Here is a 16,624-nt window from a genome sequence, read left to right on the forward strand (position 1 = left end):
GATCATGCAGATACATTATGTGATTAAAAGTATCTGGACACCCACAAAAACATATGCTTTCCACATTAGGTATATTGTGCTGCCATCTACTGCCAGGTAGTCCACAGCAGTCATCAGACATTGTGAGAGAGCAGAATGGGGCACTCCGCGGAACTCATGGACTTCTAGCATGGTCAGGTGATTGGGTGTCACTTGTGTCACACGTCTGTATGTGAGATTTCCACAGTCCTAAACATCCCTAGGTCCATTGTTTCCAATGTGATACTGAAGTGGAAACCTGAAGGGACACATACAGCACAAAATCGTTCAGGTTGACCTTGTCTTTTGAATGACAGAGATTGCTGCCAATTGAAGAGGGTCATAATGTCTAATAGGCAGACATCTATCCAGACTGTCACACGCAGCTCATAAGCCACACATAATGCCAGTAAATGCCGAATGATGCCTCGCTTTGTGTAAAGAGCATAAACATTGATCGACTGAACAGTAGAAAAACGTTGTGTCAAGTAACAAATCACGGTACACAATTTGCTGAGCTGATGGCAGGGTGTGGGTATAGCGAATGCCCAGTGAATGTCATCTGCTAGTGTGTGTAATGCCAACAATAAAATTTGGAGGCAGCGGTGTTATGGTGTGGTCATGTTTTTCATGGAGGGGGCTTGCACCCCTGTTGTTTTGCGTGGCTTTATCACAGCACAGGTCTACACTAATGTTTTAAGCACCTTCTTGCTTCCCTGTTGAAGAGCTATTAGGTGATGGCAATTGCATCTTTCAACATGATCGAGCACCTGTTCAAAATGCATGGCCTGTGGCAGAGTGGTTACACGACAGTAACATCCCTGTAATGGATGGCTTGCACAGAGTACCTACCTGAATCATATAGAACGCCTTTGAGATGGTTTGGAACACCAACTTCATGCCAGGCCTCACTGACCAACATCAATACCTTGCCTCAGTGCAGCTCTCCATGAAGAATGGGCTACCATTCCCCAAGAAACCTTCCAGTATGCAATTGAATGTATGCCTGTGAAAGCTCTCATCGGTGGCACCTCAATTGTGATACCCACAGTTGCAGGTGGCTGGATTTCCTCAGTCACCTGCCCAGTTCTGCCAAGATGAATCCTGTGGCTGAACCTTCTCAGCCTCAGCTGTTATGACCATGTCTTCCTCTACTATCCTGAGTAATTAAAATTCCTTTGGATCTGTCTTAAAGGTCTCACCAGTGTAGAGAAGGCTGTCACATTTGCTGGTGTAATGTCAGTCATCGTTGGAGACCCCAGCACTCTCTAGTGTGGCATTGTCATCGTCTGCCTGTTCATCTTCTCCTGTATGAAGAAAGCTGTCATCTGAGGGTGTGCAACATGTTTTATTTCACCATTTTGGTGACCTCTGTTTGTGCTGTCATGCACCCATATCCAAATCTGAATGCTGTTTGAAAGCCACATTGTCTTGAAAGTTGGGAACAAAAGGTGATGTTGGTACCAGCTGCCAGCTGATTTCCATATTTGTCTCCATTCCTGTGACATCAGACTTCTATTGTAGCTGCTCAGCAGGAGGTTCTCCAGCTTACATCTTCAACACATTGTCTTCCACCTGTGTCGACTGTGCCATGGGATCTACTATCATTTGGTATTGGGTACGTGCAAGGGGGAATCCTTCTGGAAGGTGGCAGTGTACATAGGAGGTATGGATTCTGTCAAGGGTGTAGGTACAGCTTTGCCCATTGGTACTTGAATTATCCTCCTTTAGATGCACTCCAAGTCTACGAGACTCTTCTTGACACAACCTAAGCAGGTCTTTGACTGCACATCATAAATAATTGTCACTCTACAACCATCAAAAGGAGATAAGATGGGACATCCCATGTAAGCTCAGTCTCAACTTGCCTCATGCCACTGACAGTGGGGCATGTCTTAAAAGAGGTCCATTGTTCGGTGAAATGGCTGAGTATATGTCCATGTGGTTTAAAGCATTGATTGCAGTGTCACCTGGAAACTTGAAGAGATATTCAAATACTATAATGATGCAGAGTCTGGGTTCATTGACATCATCCCCACATCACCTTCAGAATAGTACTATAGTAGATTTATTCATCTATAGATCTCTTTTTACAAGGGAGTAGGACATGTCAAAGTATTTACAACTTTAGATCAATTTAAAATAGGCTAATTCGTATACACATACATTTACAGACTTCTAGTTAGAGACAATCATTAGATTTACTCCAGGTATACAATACTTTTTTTACAAATAACTTATGAAATAATGTAATGCCACACTGTTCACTAATATCTCACTACCAGTCACTGCAAACACTATACACACATTGTTTCATAATACTTCATTCACTACTCACACAAAAACACACACACACACTGGTGATCGTTGGGCCATTTTCTATACCGCAACTTGCCATTCACTATCCTGAAAAACTGAGTCAGCATCCTTCTATAATGAGTGAGATGCTGAGCTCAGAAAGAGGAAGAAGTGTTAGTATTGTGCTATGCTTAGCCTGGGGGTAAGTATTGCTAGAAAAGGAAAAAAGGAGGAAAAAACATAGTGTGAAGGTGTTATGTGGAATGTTGGATGTTTTATAATCATTATTATTATTTATTTGTGTAACTTTTTTTTACCAAACCCCTAGTCTGTTATATCTAAGTAATTCTTCAATGTATAAAATGTATTGCATAACAGGTACTTTTTAGCTGCCTTTTAAATAAGTGTATTTTTGTAATTTCTTTGAACTCTTTTGGTAATTTATTGTACAGTTTTATTCCTTGGTAGAAAATACTGTTTTGAGTTCTATGTTTATTTTTTCTTGGTAAATGTAAGCCAAGTCTAGCTCTTGTTCCATGGTCATGGACAGAGCTGTTTCGGCAGTAATTACCAATGTTAGTTTTGATGTGTACAGCTGACTGGTAAATGTATTCACATGGGGCAGTTAAAATCCGCAGTGTTTTGAACAGGCCTTTACAATGAGCTTGACTACTATTTTTAGTTATTATTCTTCTGGCTCTTTTCTGAAGTTTGAAAATTGCTTTCATATTTTGTGCATTTATTTCCCAAAAAAGAATTCGATAGCTAAGAATTGAGTCTACATATGAATAGTATGTAATTAAAAGATACTGCATGTTACACACTGATGTTAGGATTCTAAGGGCATAACATGCTGATGACATTCTGTTTGCAAGTAGCTTTGTGTGTTCACACCACTTCAGCTGAGAATCAATATTCATTCCTAGAAATTTTGCATTTGTTACAGTCTATAGAGGTGCCATCTACATTTAACAATGCCACTTTTCCTCTTGAAACTTAAATTCATGGCATTAGTTTTCTTTATGTTCTATGTCACTTTATTGCTTACTAACCAATCATAAACTTCCTCGAGAGTTTCATTTGCTTTTTCTGCAAGGAGTTCTCTTGTTTTCTCAGTGAATATAATACTGCTGTTTTCAGCGAAGAGAATTTTTTCACCATGAGTAACACTACTGGGAAAGTCAGTCATTGATGTATATCAGGAATAGTATTGGTCCTAATATGCTACCTTGCATAACCCCTATGTTAATGTATTTTGGTTTTGATAACTGTTTTACTAAAGTGGACTGCAGTAGTCATCGTGGGGTTGTGGACCACTGTGGCTGTGGCATTGTAACACAATGTCATCTGACTCCCGATGTTTTGGCAAACTTCCAACAATATTTAAAAAAAACCTGTTCAGTAATTATGACAGCTAACTGTAAATTACAGAATGTATCAAGAATGTGACGGGTTACGTTATATTAAAAGATGATCATGATTGGCCTATACCTGCTCACTTCATGCAATGTAAATTGAAAGGTCCAACTTCACTGGATGAAAGTTTAGGCCAAGCACAAGCCTACCATAAGAGCCCTGGCCTGCTGAATGGGTTAATGCCATTTACAGAATTTCAGTATCAACAGATCTGGATAAAAGACTTGCAGATGTGGGTTCAGAACTTGTGAATGCAGTATGGATGTGAACAGCATATGTCTTGCCCCTGTAGACCTGTCTACCTATTTCCCCTCTCCAAGACATGTTGAGCATCTTTTCCACACATGTTACTAGTCTCAGAGCGGTGGCATAATCACACAGCATAACAAAGCAAAGCTCTTTTGAAAACTGTTAATAAAAGAAAATGCCATCCCACAAATGAAACACTTTTTTTTAACTTTGGCTGAAGGCACAAATTGCCATAAAACAGAAAACAAACCAGAGATAATATCAGTGCAATAGTAAAGTAGCAAATAATGGAACAAAGAACGTATTTAATATCAGTGATATATTAAAGTAGCAAATGATGGAACAAAGAACATATTTTGGAGAAGAGAGTATGGGAAACACAGGTGAAGAGTTAAGAGGACAGAAGTATATCATTTGATAAATCACAGGTTTTCCCAATCAGAGTAGTATTTTGCTCATGTAAAACATAAGATGACTGATTCCAGGGTCAAAACCTTGTTGTCTACCATACACAATTTCATTTATTGGAACAAGCTGAAATCTTACTTCAGAATATATTTTGAATAAAGGTAGTTTAAGCCTGTGTCCACTTTCATATGCATAAATAATATCAAATTTTGATGTTTGTTATGTTGGCTGTTACAGCTGCAACTGAAAAAAAATCACAAGCCACAATTGATTTGTATGTAACACAAATGTTGAAATAAAAATATTCTACTTGTTCCAGGAAATTAAATAGCCTATGATGGACAAGATGGTTTTGACCTTCAGAAAATACACCAGCTGATCAAATTTGTGTGGAATTGGCCACTAGATATAACCAGAGATGGGCTGACCAACATAAAAGGTGGAAGGGAGTATTGTGTTGTCAGTAACAGGCAATAACACCAGAATGGATTGGTGAGGAGTGCTCAGTGACTGTGAAGGCAGAGTAGTCATTCGTAACAATTACATCAAGGATGTTTCATCCCTTATACTGCTGCCTAATTCAACTGTTGGAGATGTAATTGTGAAGTGCAAATGCAAAGGAACAACTACAGCTAAACCAAGACCAGGCCAGGGCAGGCCTCTTGTACTGACAGACATGGATTATTGAGCATTTCAGTGAGTCAACTAAAGCATCACATGAAATCAGCAGGAAGAATCACTTGTGAGTTCCAAAGCAGTTCCAGTTGTCTAGCTACAACAATAACTCTGCATTGGGAGTTAAAAAGATGGGGCAACTCTGGAGTAGCTCTTCATAAGCCACACATTTCTGTAGTCAGTATTAAACAACACTTGAGGTGATTGAAGAGTGACACCACTAGACAATGGATGACTGGAAACAAGTGATTTGTAGTGATGAATCAAGCTATAGAACTACCATGTGGCAATCCAGTGGGTTTGGATTTGGCAAATGCCTGGAGAATATTACCTGCATTCATGTGAGTTGGCAACAGTGAAGTGTGGAGGAGACAGTGTTTTGTGGTTAGGATGTGCCCTCTTATTGTGTTTAAGGGAATGGTAAATGTGGAAGAACATGAATATATTTTACAACATTGTTCACTATGTACAGCAGGAGAGCAGTCTGAAGCCAAGGATTATTTGTATCAGCATGACAGTGCACCCTGTCATAGACCAGCATGCATGAGGCAATGTTTTGTGGACAACAGTATTCCAGAAATGGACTGTTACATAAAGAGTCCTGATCTGCACTGGTTGGAACTGGAACGCCTTTGGGATGAGTTGGATTGTTGACTTTGCTCCAGACCACAACATCCAATTACCTTCTTTGGTTTTGGCTCTGGAGGGAGAATGGGCTGCCATTTTTCAAAAGACACTCAGACTCCTCATTAAAAGTGTCCCCAGCAGAACTCAAGCCTCCAAAAAAGCAAAGGGTGGGCACATCCCATATTAGTGTCCATTAATAGACATCGAGCTGTTTTTGTTCGGGTAATGTACATTGTGACTGTGAATCTGAAAATGAGAAAACTTAATTAAAAACATTATTTGACTTAACTTTTCACACATTGACCCTTCCCATACAGGAGTGATTCAAGAACATTTTTTCACACAAACAACTTGTCATTTGGTGTCCCTCCTCCCAGTTTTCCCTCGTACACTTTCAGCTGTGTCAGTTTTCACTACTAATTGTGTTACACACTGCAGACAAATCTTGCAATATTGGGTGTCCTTGATGCCCCTCTAAGATTGGCACCCCAAGAGGCCAATACTAATTGTGGTATGTCGTATGTAGGAATCTTACAACTGTGGCACCTCTGGTGCCCATCTTATCTTGGGCCCTAACTGATGGTTTGTGTCACTTGGGCCTTAAATCAGTCCTTACCCCATGGAAACGTAGTGTGTCATGCAGTTCCTGAGTGTTTTTCCACTGTGAATAGTAACAGTACACATCACATGATATTTCAGGCATCTTCAGGTAAGTTTTTGCATTTGAACAGTAAATACTTGAAGGATACAACAAATGCATTCACTGCAGGAACAAGCAGTCAACATGACCACATTCAAACAAGGCATGATAACTTTTTTCTGGGTTTGAAACTAAAACACTGCACTTGCAAAATGTAATCATAAATAGAGTCTGAATTATTGATAGATATCAATTTCATATGTTTGTTTTTAGGTGAACATGTTTCACCATTTTATTTGATCTTCATTTTAGACAATCTGAATGCCCAATAACCAGTTACTTGTTCATGCAAAACATCTATCAGACAGCAAAAGGGAATGAAATCTGTTGATAGCGTTTAAACAAACTTAGTTTACTTGTATATTTATAAAGTAGAAATACAGCATAAAAATTCCAAAATCTCTTACAATTTAACTGCATTATTAATTTAACATAATACTAGGTCAGTTTCAGTAAGAGATTTGTTTTGCTGTTTGGGCAGCAGAATAAGTGACAACTCCTGAAGTAGAGAGGATATAAACTGTCAACTAGTACTAGCAAAGAAGCTTTTCTGAAAAAAACATTTTTTTTAAATCAAATATAAATATAAATATTGGGATGTCATTTTTACAATATTTATCTAGAGTGTAATCCTGCATGTAAGTGAAATGTGGATGTTAACCAGTTCAGCCAACAAAGGAGTGTTTAGAATGTGATGCTACAGAAGACTGCTGAAAATTTTATAGTTAGATCAGATAACTAATGAAGAAGTATTGAATGAAACTGGGGAGTAAATAAATTTACAGCACCACTTGATTAATGAACAGGACATATTACAGGAAATTTCCTAAGACATAAAGAAATTATCAATTTCACATTGAAGGGACATGTGAGGTGGGGGTGGGGTGGGGGGGGGGGAGGAGAAAACCTGAAGATGATGACCAAGGCTTCACTGGGCTTCACTGTGGTAAACAGGTCCAAAATGATGTAGTCTACAGTTGTATGCAGAAATGAATATCTTTTCGCAAGATAAGCTAACTTGGAGAACTGCATCAAAAAACAATAACAATAGTATTGTCAAACCACATAAATGTTCCCAATTCATTGTAGAATATAACTGTTTCTTTATTATTTATTTATTTATTGCAAATTTCAGTGATTGGTGTATCCATGTTGTGAATATTTCACAACATATGGAATATGTCAGTTTTACAAATTTGTTAGAATATTATGTAAAAGTATTAATCAGTTTCATATTGAAGTAAATATTATGTAAGATCTGGAAATGAACCTGAGTATGACAAGTACAGAAGTAATGTTCATTATGGTTCAGGATCTCTTTTATAGGGTAAATGACAGTTGCAATGGGATTAAGGTGTTTTTTCATTACAAGAGATCATTATCTACTAAACACTCAATTTCGGAAGGGATGGTATTAAAAATCTTACACCCAGCAAACTGGACCCTATTCTGCATCATACTCAGATTTGCATCTTCACGGAAAATATCTGTTCTTCTAGTTTCAAGACTATGATGCACACTGTTAAATTTGAAACACTTTTTTCTCTTATGAAACACAGCAGACAGAATATATACTATGCCGTGGATTTGACGATTTCAAGTTCCTTAAAAATATTTCTGCTTATGACTCCACTCATGATTCTTATGGCTCTTTTCTGTGCACATAGTACTTTTCTAGCATGTGCCTGATTTCCCAGAAATATGACTGCATATGCCATAATGGCATAAAAATAGCCACAATAAGTCGATATAATGGTTCCCACATTTCTGTAAGAGCAGACAATGTGCAAAACATACATTGCAGAATGCAGTCTTTTACACATATCCAGGATGTGGTTTGACCAGTTTAGTTTACTATTAGTATGTAAGCCCTAGATATCTGCTGGTCACCCAGTTTTTCTCCAATTTTGTCTTCTTTAGATGTTGTATGAAACTCTCCCATCTCACAGTTGCCCCTAGACCTGCACCACACTGGACACCTATCAACAGGGATGTCTTTTCCCTCCCACTACTGCAATCTGTCCAATGGTTCTTCTGCCCAGATTTCCTGTCTGTCTGTGAGGCAGTCATTCTTCAACATGCATGAGAGATGAATAGTTAACACAGCATCTGCACGAATGCACCTTCTTTTGTTTGCGTACCAATGCTACCATTCATGAGCCAGTAATCCCATACCACTAATCATGAAAATTTTTGTATAGGACGGACTGCTAGTTCCTTCAAAAATTGTTTTAGAGACCAAACACATCACAGCAATGAAGGCTGTATAAAGAGGCATCTTGTACAAAACAACCACTTGTTCAGTGAGTTCAAAGTAATCTTAAAACTCTGCACAACACACCAAAAAGGCTATTGTTAAATACACTTGAGAAATTGGAATTTTTTCAGAGTAACAAATTTTCAACAGAAATACTAAATGTACAAATAGATTTCACTAACAGCTTGTTTTGAGTCTATTTATGGAACACTTATAGATACATTTCTACCATCAACCTAGACTCTTGGTAGTTGGTGATGCAATAAAGTTTGCCACTACAGAACATTCTTTTTGTGATAAATGCCACACCATTCTCTATGTTACCCCCCAAGGCTATGCACCTCTGTGTCACTTGCCCTCATGTTTTTCTTTTTACGTTGGATGAATAACAGCCTAATTGTTCACTATACATGCAGGGTCCTATGCTCATATTGGTCATGGGCCAATAAAATATTCAGAAGTTATTACCTAGTTCTTGGTACTATGTGGTACGAACTGAAAACTCCCAACAACAGCACTACTGTGGCTGTTCCATAGTGTTTTCATATTATTTTAATTAAAATTTTTCATTTTATAAAACATTTGTAGTCACAGGATTCCAAACAGTTTTAAAATATTTTTTCAAGATATCAAGATGATCCTGTTTACCAATTCAACCCCCGCTCCCCTCCCTCCACAATCCACCCTTGCTCCCTCCTCTTCCCTCTTTTAACGTCTTCATGGCATTGTGTATTTCTTGTTATTTACAGAAAAACAATTTCATACTAACAGAACCATAGAAGATTTTATATACAATGTTTTAAATATACTAATTCTAAAGCAATTTTTCTTTCCCCTTATAATTTTAATCTTTTTCCAGATTATAGCATGCGCAAATACAGCTTATGCTTTATTATGTAGTTTTACAATGTCTGTAGGTGTTTACTATGAAACAATTGTAACATGTAATAAGAGTAAATAGGGACAAGTAGTGTAAGCACTGGTTTTTATAAGCTGTAGTCGAAGTTAGGCTCATTAACAGAAAATTTGTCTCCTGTACACTAGTGTCACCCAGCGGGCCCTTCCATGATATTACTTTCAACAATTCAAAAAAACTGTTATGCATTGTTTTCTAAAAAATTACTTTTTGTAAAATGTTATAAAATGATGCCCATGAATTCTTTACTGATGAAATTGTTTTGTATGGTGTAATGATGAAAAAAGATAGCTGTGAGCAAACAAATGCATTGTGTACCACATAGCACTGCCAAGTGGTTTAGTCCACATGATTTCTGATTTATTTCTTAGTAACAGGTTAGACTTGGATCTTGGTTATGAATGTTGATAAAATATAGCATACCTATTGAACAGTTTTCTGTCAAAATAAGGTAACTGGTCAGGTAAAACAAAATCTATTCACCACATGACAGCAGAAAACACACATAAAAGATTATAATTAGATAAACTTTTGGAGCCAGTGGCACCTTCTTCAGGCAGAAGTGTTGAAGTGGAAGGAAGAGAGGTGAAGGATAAGAATTGGAGAGAGGTTTAGGAAAAGGGGTAGATTTTGGGAAAGTCACCCAGAACCGGGATAAGAGCAAACTTACCAGACAGGATGAGAAGGAAAGACTGATTGTTGGGACTGCACCAGATGAGATTTGAAAACCTGAGAACTTAAAGGTGAAAGACAGGGTAATATGCAAGACAGGGATTACTGCTTAAACATCGTGGATGACTTAATAAGAGTGAAAAACTGTGGAAGACAGGGTAATATGCAAGACAGGGATTACTGCTTAAACGTCGTGGATGATTTAATAAGAGTGAAAAACTAAGCGCATTGCATATAACAGAGAAGGAAGGGGGGGATGTGGCAAAAAATAGACAGGTAAGAAAATGAAAGGTGTAGAAAACTAAAAAACTAAAACAGAGTGAAGAATGGAGTAGTTACTGTGAAGAAATGCTGAGGCAGGAGAAATTAATGTAAATTAAGGGAAGGGGTGGCAAGAACCTAGGTCATGCAGTAATGCTGGTTCCCACCTGCAGAGTTCTGAAACTCTGGTCTCTGGCGGAGAATCCAAGTGGTATATATGGTGAAACATGCACCAAGGTCTCGATTGTCATGTGGAGCACACTCTGCAACAGGATATTGCGTGTTGCCAGAGTACACCCTCTGCCTACACCATTCATCCTAAATAATAATTTGGTGGTTGTCCTGTTGATGTAAAGGTCCAAACAGTGTTTACTTAACACCTACAGCACAGTGCCCATATGCCATACGGGCGCAGCCGCCCTGATGTTGGCGACGGCGCCCGTACACCGTACAGGCGAGCCTTTATTTGCCTCCGTAAGCGCGTTTAGTGAGTCTCTGAAGCAGTTTCGTCAACTAATGTGGAGGTATTTCATTCTTCTTCCACAAGAGGCAAGCACATATTGGCTATCTCATCATGGGAGTGGTTGTGAGCACTGCAAAGACGAAGTTATGTGCAGTTCATTCACAGGTGTTTACGATCGTGAAAACATCGTGCAGCGAGTTGACGGAGGCAGAGATCTTAGATATTCTTTATGGAGATGCAGGATTTGAAATTGACGATTCTGACAAAGAGGATTCTTACTCTCCAGACGAAAGTACAAGTGATGATTTAGGTATGTATATGTCTCAATTGTTCATAAAGTGAAGAGTTCATTACCGCATTTTGTATTGTGAGTAATGTTCATTACTTCACTTGCATTTAGTACCTTTTAGTATGAATGTTAGCATTACTTTTTTTCTATGCAGACAATGGTACAGACCATCAATCACGATCTGTGGTACCTGGTCGTGTGAGCCTCACCGAGCACAAAGAGCAAGATTGGTCGGAACCACACGATCAGCCAGCACTGCCGGATTTCCAGGAAGTAGTCAGCGTAGCATCGCAATTTCAGATGCCACTGAGGAGCTCCGATATTTTAGTTATTTCTTTGATGACAACCTTATTCAACTCATTAAAAGTGAAATGAATCTGTACGCTGCTAACGTTACTATGACAATGGAACACAAAGGTAGCCTGAAAATAAACTCTGTTTCACATAAGTGGTCTGCTGTAAAATTGCAAGACATTTACTGGTCTCTCAATATTATTTTGCATATGTGTGTCGTCAAATTGCCAAAAATCAGTGATTATTGGTCAACACACACGTTTCCGCAGACAGGAATTGCGAGTAAATTGTTGAGTCGTGATCGATTTTGCGCTTTATTGTTGATGTTACACTTGAATGACAATGCTACGTTCTTTAGCAGAGGTGAAAAAAAGCATGACCCACTTCACAAAGTGAGGCTTTTGTTTGATTTCTTTGTGAATAAAAGCAAAATTAGTTTTCGTCCAGGCATGAATCTCACAATAGGTGAGGCAACGTGTCCCTTTCGTGGTAGAACAAGCTTCAGAGTATACATGAAAAACAAACCCAATAAATATGGAATAAAATTGTATGCTCTCTGAGATTCACCAACTGGTGATGCAAGAACCATACTCCTATAATGTTTCTGTTCTTCGCAATCTAATTTCAAACATCTATTAAATATGCCAGTTCACAGCCAAGTGCCAGGTGTAAAGAGGGCAGTGTTGAAAGTGTTAACAGTTGCTATTGACATGTGTCATTTCATAGGTGGGTCTCCCTTTGATACTATATGTTTTGCCTGTTACACAGCTGGTATAGGTGGTTGTAGGAGGGTACATAGAGAAACTCTTGCAGTGGGAGTGCTCAAAGAGGTGGGAGCCATAAGGTAGGGAGATGGGAAATGGAGTGTAGGGTCACAAGAATACTGTGGAGATTGCAAGGGTGACAAAAAGCTGTTACAGGTGTGGTGGGTAATAGTTCAGACAGAATGGATCCCATTATAGGGCATGATTTTAGGAAGTAATGACCTTGTGAAATTGACTGATTAATACATTCAAGACCAGGATAATACTGAGTGAGCAGTGATGTGCTCCAAAGTTGTTTTTTGAAGGGAACAGCAGTACCAGGATGGGACGTGATGGCCCTGCAAGTCTGCTTTTGAATTAGGTGGGGTAATTATGTCCAGTGAAGGCTGAGATGGGAATGGTGGTGTATTGCTGTAAGGAGTCTTCATCTGAACAAATAAGTTTGTCTTGAATTCCAAGGCTGTGCAGGAGGGAACGTTTGCCGTAGAAAGGATGGCAACTGTCAAAATTAAGAACTGTTGTTTGTTAGTAGGTTTCAATTGGACAGTAGTGTGTAGTTGGCCATTGGTGAGGATGAGATCCACATCAAGGGAAGTGGCACAGGATTCAGAATACTATCATTTGAAATTTACTTGGGAGAGGGTATTCAGAGATTCCAGGAATTTTAACAGGTCAGCCTCACCATGAGTCCATACAGTAAAGATGTCATCAATGTACGTAAACCAAACCAGGTGCTGAAGACTTATGGATCACAGGAAATCCCCCTCCAAGTGACCGGTGAAAAGGTTGGGGTAGGAAGGAGACAACCTGGTTCCCGTGACTGTACCCTTGCTCTGCTTGTATGTCTGTCCCTCAAATGTGAAGTAGTTGTTGGTAAGTATAAAGGTCATTAAGGGGAGTAAGAAGGATGTCATAGGTTTGGAATCAGGTGAGTTTTGCCTGGGGAAATGTTCAGCAGCTGACAGACCATGTACTTTAGGGACCTTAGTACAGAGGGAGGTGGTATCAGTGTTGACAAGCAAGATGCATGGTGGGAGTTGGATGGGCATAGATTTAAGAGCATTTCTGTTCCTCCTAAAAATAAAAAAGCTAGCATACTATGCTTGATTTGATACCACAATGTGACACAGGATTTTTGTGTTGGGTAACTCATCAAGCTAAGTTAAAGTTTCCTGGATTCAAAAATGTGTAATAAGAGTTATTTGAGGTATACTCAAGAACATCCTGTAGAGGCAAATTTAGGGAACTATTGATGCCAACTATTGCTTGCTAATATATTTATTCCTTAATGAAATTCATCTTTCAGATATATCTCTTTTTTTAAACCAACAGCTCAGTTCATGGAATCAATCCTGGAAACAAGGATAATCATCACAAAGATATTAAGTCACTTACTTTGGTCCAGAAATGTGTCTGTTATTCCCAAACATACATTTTCAATAACCTACCGGCAGCCATAAAAAGTTTAATTATGGTATTAATAAAGTTCTATTTAAATGAGCCTAAACGATTTATTGCTTGCTAGCTCCTAATCCGTTGATGAATTTCTTAGAAGACTAATAGTTGTGTATGTGTTACAAATTATATAAAATAGTGTAATCTGGCTTTAGCACAAATTCAGTGCAGTAAAGTAATTATTGTAAGTAAGATGTTCTATAAATTAATTTTTCTATTTGATGATCTATGGTTACAATAACCTAAAAATTACCATAGGAACTTCCTTATACTGAATATTTACATATTTTGTCACAAGTTATTTATTACCTTTCAAACAATAATACATTTAAGGTATTTTTTACTTAGTCAGCTTCTGTGAGGAGCATTCCAATTGAGACCTGTGGAATGTACATTAGCATATTTGTTTTCCTTTGTAAATATTTATTGCATATTTCTGTTTTTCTGGCATCTTTTACATCCTAGAGGATCTCCTCACTATAGATCTATTGGGACATAAAGTATATGTAATCCAATCTTAGGCTATGTGCAGACTGAAACACCTTCAACTTGGATTGACAACTATTCAGTCAATGTCCTACACTCACTAGGCATGGATGCTGCATCTGCCACAGTTCATCTTTTAGGCAGCAGGTAGCATACTTTTTCATAATAAACTCGTAGCTGTATACCACAATAAGACAGAATCTTCTCAGATGATGCAAGGAAGACCCAAATGCTTAACTTCTCCTGAATGTATGGCAGGATTGCTCCACAGCATTCACATTCAAAGGCATGTTAGAACTCATAAACCAGTATAGGGATTGTGGTCTCTGAGAAATAGGCCTATGCATTGTGCTCATTTTAACTGAAGACATTGAAATATGTCAAACACCACACATCTGATCAAAAAAAAGTTGTAATAACAGTTTGTTTGTCATGGAGGGGGACATATCACATTCAATCCCCCACCCCACCCATGAGTGGGAGGTGGGAGGTAACTTTGAAATCTTCAGTGGGAACCACCATTTTTTGTTGCAGATTATGATTCTATGATAAAAGCCACATACATTTTGTCTGAAGCATTTTCTTTGTTTCTCCACAGATGGTGCTGTAATAGGGGGAATGGAAGTGGGTACACAATCATATTTTATGGCAGGTCGCTAAATGGCCCTTGAATAGCCAATGGCACTTGGGACCCCACCTCCAGTTATGAAATTGGTGCCATGAAATTCCTGATGCAGTGACACATGGTGTGAATAAATGATACTTTTGATGAAGCAGTATTGCGAAAATGCTACCGACAACCATAAAGGAATTATAATGTAATTTTTTTGGTGCTTATCTGGGAGTTGTGGTGCACTGCAACTAGTACAGTTATTTCATTACCTTCTCCTGTAATACGTTTGCTTCATTTTATTTTGCTGGTCTGCACATTGCTATCCAACATAAGTCTGTCCACAATCTTGTAAAAGAATGAATGAGAGTGAGGTTTCTCTGGAAGGCACTTGTCATATAGGGCAATAGCAGCCTCATCATTTCTTCTACATTCTTTGTAAATTAGGATGATTGTCCACTTGCACATCTTTTCTCCATATGATGGGTAGGTGTGTAGGCAATAAACACTGTACAAGTATTGTAATGTTTGGGGCCGCTATCTGTTCCATGTCTGCATGATTATGTGAGCTCTGGTCACAGTGTACCGCCTGTTATGATACGTTATTGTTATCTGTATGGCCTATTGAGTAGACCTCTCTTCAAAATTTCAGAGGAATACAATGTTGGCAATGGGGTTTCCAGTTGGAAGTTATAAAATACTGGCCTGTCCTGTTCTCGCAGCATGGAGACAGGGTGGTACATGCCATTGGATATTCAAGAGTCATTGAGTGGCATGCCATAAATTACAATTTTGTACCCATTTCTGTTCCACCAATTACAGTGCCATCAGTGGAAAAATGAAGAAATTGCTTCAGACAAAATGTATGTAGATTTTGCCATAAAAAACAGGGGTTCCCATTGAAGATTACGAAGTTACTCCTGCTGCTCACTCATGTTGTAGGGTGTTGGCTTGAGTGTGGCATCATTTGATGTCACCCACCAAGATAAAGAAATTGGAATTATAAATTTTTTATACAACATGTAGTTTCTGAGATAGTTCAATGTCTTCAGTTAATGTACATGTGATCAAGTTAATAATGGCTCAATGTAACAAATCAAACAGTTTCTCAGCAAACAGTCCAATTCTTATTTTTGGGTATTATTGTACACAAACAATTTTATTACATCTCATACTAACTTTGCTACCTGATATAGCTTTTGCCTTGGTGTTGTGGTTTCACTGTCCAAGGCACAAAGAAAAATTTCTATATAAGTGTAACTATTGGGTTGGTAAATTCTCTGTGTCTTATTTCTTTCCTAATAATGTATGTTACAAATGGAATTTTCTAAACTCACAACATTTTAATAGTACTGTTCTTTATAATCCGAAAAATAAGATCAATAAAAATAATACTACTATGAATAAAGTGTACATAAACAGAGATATTTATTATGCTTTCTAACCTTAAATAGTTGCTTACATAAAGTAAATGATGCATTCTTATGTAGAATACAACTGTACTGGTAAACAACTGGTCACTGAATATGGATAAAGAACACTGGGGTGATCCTGAAGTTTATCGACCGGAACGTTTCATAAGTGAAACTGGACTATTTAGAGAGGATGATGCATTCTTACCTTTTGGTCTGGGTGAGTTACTGTTACTAGAAAGAGTTATGGTAATATAAGTTGCGGCTCATATCTGACAGTTTTACTTTGTCTTTCAGGTCGACATCGATGTTTGGGGGAGCATTTTGCAAAAAGTTGTTTATTCCATATTTTTG

At 38.2% G+C, this 16,624-nt stretch overlaps 1 long non-coding RNA gene across 1 annotated transcript in view; it reads right to left on the bottom strand.

Moving 5' to 3' along the window:
- Window positions 1-2,171: 2,171 nt before the first annotated feature.
- The window catches only part of LOC126187856 (uncharacterized), a 36,731-nt gene continuing 22,278 nt past the window's right edge, over window positions 2,172-16,624 (bottom strand). The window contains exon 3 of the long non-coding RNA XR_007537799.1: window positions 2,172-2,465. This is a non-coding gene — a long non-coding RNA (uncharacterized LOC126187856). The remainder of the gene's footprint in view (window positions 2,466-16,624) is intronic.

This window comes from Schistocerca cancellata, chromosome 5, assembly GCF_023864275.1.
Source record: "Schistocerca cancellata isolate TAMUIC-IGC-003103 chromosome 5, iqSchCanc2.1, whole genome shotgun sequence".
NCBI classification, from domain to species: Eukaryota; Metazoa; Arthropoda; class Insecta; order Orthoptera; family Acrididae; genus Schistocerca; species Schistocerca cancellata.